This window comes from Leguminivora glycinivorella, chromosome 4, assembly GCF_023078275.1.
Source record: "Leguminivora glycinivorella isolate SPB_JAAS2020 chromosome 4, LegGlyc_1.1, whole genome shotgun sequence".
In the NCBI taxonomy this organism is placed as follows: Eukaryota; Metazoa; Arthropoda; class Insecta; order Lepidoptera; family Tortricidae; genus Leguminivora; species Leguminivora glycinivorella.
Window position 1 is genome coordinate 4,620,828 of NC_062974.1, and position 6,627 is coordinate 4,627,454.

Here is a 6,627-nt window from a genome sequence, read left to right on the forward strand (position 1 = left end):
TTAAATTATATACAAATACTTCGACTTCAAGTTCATAAAAATTCAATTTTTTATTGGGCTGGACTTTGGCTGTCAGGTCAATCGGGAAATTGTTTGGTTCAAAATACTTTTATAAGGTACTAGCTTTTACTCGCGGCTTCGCTCGAGTTAGAAAGAGACAAAAAGTACCCTATGTCACTCTCCATCCCTTCAATCATCTCCACTTAAAAAATCATGTCAATCCGTCGCTCCGTTTTGCCGTGAAAGACGGACAAACATACAGACACACACACTTTCCCATTTATAATATCAGTATGGATTCAGTAGACTTCAAATTATATAATATACTTTGGCCTTATTTCATACGACCTTGAAACTCGTCACATTGATTGATCCATGCGAATATGCGAAATGAAGATAATATCCTAACTGCAACTCAAATACCATAACGATCGTCGTATTCGTCGTGTTGTTGTTGTCTTTTTTTTTTGTTTATTAGACTGATGTAAAGAATAGTAGAAAAATAGTACTAGTTAACAAAAAATCTTCAAACATCGTCTAGACCGACGAGTGACAGAATTGTCTAGTATATGTTCTCTCGTTTCGCATTACACGTTGCGAAGCGACGCAGTGGAGTGGTTTGTCGTGTCAGCCCTATGCTTTTGGCGAAGACAGATTAAATAAGGACTGGTTGCGAAGCCGAATGCACAAACGCTCAAAAAACATCTCTTTCGTAGCTATCTATCTCTATCGCTCTCCCATATAACCATAATCGGTCGCCGTTCCTACGCAAATCGTCCTATTTTGTGTACACACAGGTCTTCGGGTCTCAATGCTTAGTCGCAGTACGGTCGACGTTTAGTCGAGGCGACCCAAATGGGGACGATTGGTAACAGGCACAAATGGTCACAGAAGTGACAGAAGTGTGCACTACGCGTGCACACATTGTTACCGTTTGGCGACTACTTTCCCAAAATCATTCGTTCATTTCATTCTTTTCAAATGGCGACTGTCAGAGACGTCAAAGTAAAAAAGAAATAAAATCATTTGACATTAAAATGTAATGGCGTAAGAATTTATTAAAGATAAATATTGTTTGCATTTGTAATATAATGTGGACTAATTACCATGGCCAATTAAATTGCTCGAGTGATTTCATAAAATAAGTCTAAATTTATCAACGCGCCATCAATTTACCTCAGTTTAACCAGTAATAATATTATTGACTACTAGGTGTTTGCGTGTTATGTATATTGATTGGTGAAGTTTTAGTGCTCCGGTGCATATACTGTATAGTATATGCACCGGAGCACTAAAACTTAATAATAAATATTCACTGCTTTCGGTCACGCGTGTACGCTGCGACCATTTTGCGACCGTTTGTCGACCGTTTCGTGACCGTTTGGCGACTGTTTTTTACATGGAATATTACCGTTTTAATCCATATTTTAACAACTTTATTGGTTTTCTAGGCATTATTTTTATTATTTCAGTGAAATAAAAAAATAATAATAATGAAAATAATGAAAATGTGAAATAATAAAAATAATTAGACTTATATTGACCGGGATATAGACCGTGATTACCTTTTTGATTTTTGTCGAGCTCCCGATATTTCAATCAAATCATCAATCATCATTGAATCATTGGATCGAGTTGCATAGTCCTAAGGTAATTTCGACGGAACGCCACTACATACCGAGATTGGTAAGAGAAGCCATTGAGATTCACAAATATAAAAATTTCAATCGTGAGGATGGCTTCAAACTATCTAATGTATGGAATCCAGTGATTTGTTTGTGTAAAAAACCGGTGAAGTCAGAATTGAACAAACGTAGTGACACTGTGAGTATAGTGTGTTTGGACAGACCATCGAGTGTGAACGCGACCAGTGGTAACGCTGAAAGTGAACGCAGCCGACGCGCGCGAAGGAGGGTAGATCGCGCGCTGTCTATACAACTTTAACATCCACCCGCCTTCGTCAGTTTTCCGTGATCATGATGCATGCAACTGCGTCGAAATATCGGGAGCTCGACAAAAATCAAAAAGGTAATCACGGTCTATATCCCGGTCAATATAAGTCTAATGAAAATAACCGTGAATCATTCAAAACTCTTAATAAAAATAATGCCTAGAAAACCAATAAAGTTGTTAAAATATGGATTAAAACGGTAATATTCCATGTAAAAAACAGTCGCCAAACGGTCACGAAACGGTCGACAAACGGTCGCAAAATGGTCGCAGCGTACACGCGTGACCGAAAGCAGTGAATATTTATTGGATTTTCAAAATGGCTTCTTATATTCACTTTTCCAGGTATCCTCAAACTTTATAAACAATTAAACATGCCGTCGTACTCAGTTGCCCTCACTAAAGAAGATTTTAAAAAAATGTAACGTGCGTACCGAGCTGCTGGGTTGTAAAGGATCGGGGATCATATTATTATGGTCTTCTATAGAGCAACTAGTATTTTGCGGCATTTCACAATTGACACTTGTTCAAGTAGTCGGGGATACCCCCATTTGCCAGAATTTCATTTGCCATAATTTTATTTGCCATCCTATTCAACAATCATAATATTGTTTCTCATAACATCTTATGCCATAATCATTGTTTACTATATTAATCTAGTGCCAGAAACTTTGTTTCCCATAAAGTCAGTTTCCATAATGTCATTTGTCAGAATCATCGAAATCCGTAATTACCACATTCCATACCATCATTTGTCATACAAATTAGCGTCCAGAAAAGTCAATTTCCATAATGTGCTTTGGCAGAATCGAAAACTACTATAATAGGTACTAGAAGGACTAGAGAATGAAACTGCTATCAGAAAGTAGGTTAGGTTAGGTTAGAACTGTGACCCCCTGGAAAATGAAACTGCTATCAGAAAGTAGGTTAGGTTAGGTTAGAACTGTGAACCTCTGGAAAAGGAAACTGCTTGAAAAGTAGGTTAGGTTAGGTTAGAACTGTGACCCCCCGGAAAATGAAAATACTATCAGACAGTAGGTTAGGTTAGGTTAGAACTGCGACCCCCTGGAAAATGAAACTGCTGGAAAAGTAGGTTAGGTTAGGTTAGAACTGTGACCCCTGGAAAATGAAACTGCTATCAGAAAGTAGGTTAAGGTTAGGTAATAATATGGGCAACAATTAATATGGCAATAATTGCTTATGGCGTTTGAATATTCTATGAAACCATATTATTGCACTTAATAATATGGCTAACAAATAGTATGGCATTGTATGATTATGGAAGGTAATATTCGGATAAACAACGAGTATGTCATATGATTTTTATGGTAAACAAATCATTCGGACAAATGAAATTCAGGCAAGTGAGATTCGGGCAAATGAATATTATGTTAAATGACTGTCGGGCAAACAATAGACAACCCCACAAATTTGTAATGTTAAAGAGACATAAATAAAACGTAGTAGAGTAAATAATGTGTTTTTTTTGTAACCCAAACAAAATACTTGTAGATACGAGTGCGGAAAAGAGGAAAATTGATACGAGTAGCGATAAATTAATACACGAACGAAGGGAGTGTTTTAAATCGACACGAGTTGTGAATGTCCTTTTCGCACGTGTATCGTACGACGATTTTCAGTACCTAAATCTAAGCTAAGAGTTTCGACCAGACAAGAAATTAATCATTGCTTGCTTTGCTCGCACTACTGCGTTAAAAAAAGCAGCATCTGTACTGAAAAAAACTATCGTTGCGCAACAGAAATTCTATTAATATCACAGTAAATACTCTATTTCATTTGATTCCTACTTTTATTGTGTAAAGCAACACTACACTTCATTTTTATCAATAAGAATTAAAAATTATATATTTAATACATTAAGTAACTATAAAGTGCTTATCTATTTGTATTATCATTCTGCACTTTTCTTAACTTTCCCACATTTCTATAAAATATCGAAGAGTGCTTAAATGGTCGTCGTCGTTTATTATTATTTAATTCGCTCATATTTAAATGATTCAAAGCAACCAGTCCACAACTTCACAAGACAGTTTGAGAAACCTTCGTATTTCAGATTGTCATTTGCGGATACAGTGGTTTAGGAGCAGTTCGGTAAATTCTGTCAATGTCACTGTCAGAAACCGTTCTGACAGTGACAATGACAGCCACAAATTCGTCCACATGTTGTTACCGTTATGTGTGCAAACGTCGACTAATAAAGTGTCGTTAAAAGTCATTCTGACAGTGACATTGATAGCCACAAATTCGTACACATTTTGTTACCGTAACGAGTGCACACGACGACTACATTTTGTTATTGTATCAATACGGTCGCATTGTTTGCACGACGTTACCACGCGTTATGTCACATTTGACAGTTAGTTACTGATTTGAAGATTTTGCGACTGAAATGGTTGTATGGGCTTGCGTATTGGCGCGACAGAGCCAGACTACATATTTGGGCGTTTTGGTGGCGTTTCGCGTCGCAGAAATGCCATTCGGCTACGGAGCCTGGCCCCGTAGCCGAATGGCATTTCTCCGACGCCAAACGAAAGCGATACGCCGCTGGCTCTGTCGCGCCAATACGCAAGCGCGATAGAGATAGATATCTACTAGCGCTTCGTTTCGTGAGCGTTTCGTGAGCGATTGTGCCATTCGGCTAGCCACCCAGTTCTTTTATAGTTATTGAAACTGCCCGGCAGCATTGTGCTATGTCTTCTGATTCTATGAAATCTACGAACTGCATTGCCACCTTATGTGTAGTTTTAAAACAAATAAAAATATCCTACAAAGTTTTTTTTTAGTTATCGCAAACTGTGCCGAATAAAATATACATGGGTATATTTTACCAACGGGTAAATATTGACGTAACAATCAAGTCTGTGCGTAAAGAGAAGAGTCATGAAATGTATGGGGTCAAATACATTCTACGATCTTCTCTTTCAGAACAGACCTAAAAATATTACTTAAAAGCTACCTAGCCAAATGCACAAGCGCTGACGATAATATCGTAATCGAAGCTATCTCTATCGGACTATCGCTCTTCCATATTGACGGGACAGAGCGAGACTACAATTCGACCAACGTCTAGCTAGCGTCAACGATTGTCATTTCAGTTGGGCCAGGTTGGGCCAACAGGGAGGTAGCAGCAAATAAAAAATATTTTTTCTACTTGTCGACTGTAATCTGTCAATTAGGACACCACAGACTAAACTATAAGTTCTAACTTTTCAGTGTTGGATACTCTATGGCAGTTCCGACTCAATTATAATAAGCTCATTATAGTTGACTTTAGTTAACTGTAATAATTTCAAAAATAGAACTTCATACAATTTCTATACTAATTTGCGATACCTGGCAAATTTTCCTGCATCTGAAACACATTTTTTTTTATCTGTCGCGTTATCGGCCAATCAGAGACGGTTATTACAAACAATTGGTTGCTAGGTAATTCGATGTTGATACAACGGTGAACGACTCTATTAACATTAATTTTAACTTGCATGAATGATGATATTTCCGTCCATTGATGATGAAGATGATGACTCGTAGAAAAAGTATTGTATACAATAGTGATATAATTAAGCTTTTCACTCTCGTACCGTACTATTAGGCCACTCAGCAAGCTTCGTGGCCTAAACATGGTACTCGGCTGAAAAGCTTTGTATTATATCACGATTGTATAAAATACTAATTGATCAGTCTTAATTCTACTTTTGTCTCTGCTCTAGGGTTGCCACTAACTTGTGATACAGTGTTTCAGAGCTGCATCGCCAAATTTAACGCGAAATTTCAGTTCTCTGAAGCTTTTATTTAAAAAGCCCGCAACTTATTTATTTATACATCAATTGTTAAGCTATGAAAATGTTTAATTTATAAGGGGTGAACATTTTTAATTTAAAGAACTTGGAAGATTTAAATTGGAAGAGAATAGAAAAAAGCTAGAAGAATATGCAGGTATGGAAAAGAGTATACAAATAGTCGTTTATTGTTGTGAATTTTGCAACCAATAATATTGGTACCTATCTAATTTTAAACAGAAATGTTTTTACAAAGATTTTTTTTGACCTATGACTTTCATAGATATTTCATAGATATAGTGTCCGCGCTTAATAAGGATTAAACTAAAGTCTTGTAAGTCTTGATAGGATATGAAGAACTAGTGATTTTATTGGCTCATTACACTTTCACCTCGTCAAGCATAAATGGTGTCAATCTTTCAAGAACGTAAAAGTACCTGACCAACAATGATACGCTTGTTTTCAAATAATCATGCTACAATAACCTAATTAGGTTCTTACTTTAATTTTCATAAGCAAAACATGCCTAACTCAGCCCAAAGCGGTTTAATTTCGCTAAAAAAGCGCTAAACCAGCGCAGCCGACAAGGTAACCGGGTCGAGGGGGGAAACTAGCACTCTGTAAAATATTAAATTTAATGACCTGCTTTTGTCACACAGAGTTATTGCTCGACCTCGCAGATTTCACTTCAATTATTAAAACGGTAATTTTGTCCGTTTTCTCCTGAAGTTGGGGAATAATTGGAAGTTTTGTCTGGTGAGACAGGATTGTGCCAAGATGGAGAATTCTCCTGTCAGCTGCTATAAATGAATCATAGTAATTGTCGTGGAACGCGATATTGTATTTTGGAATGCTAAAATCAGTAGTCAAAAAGTAT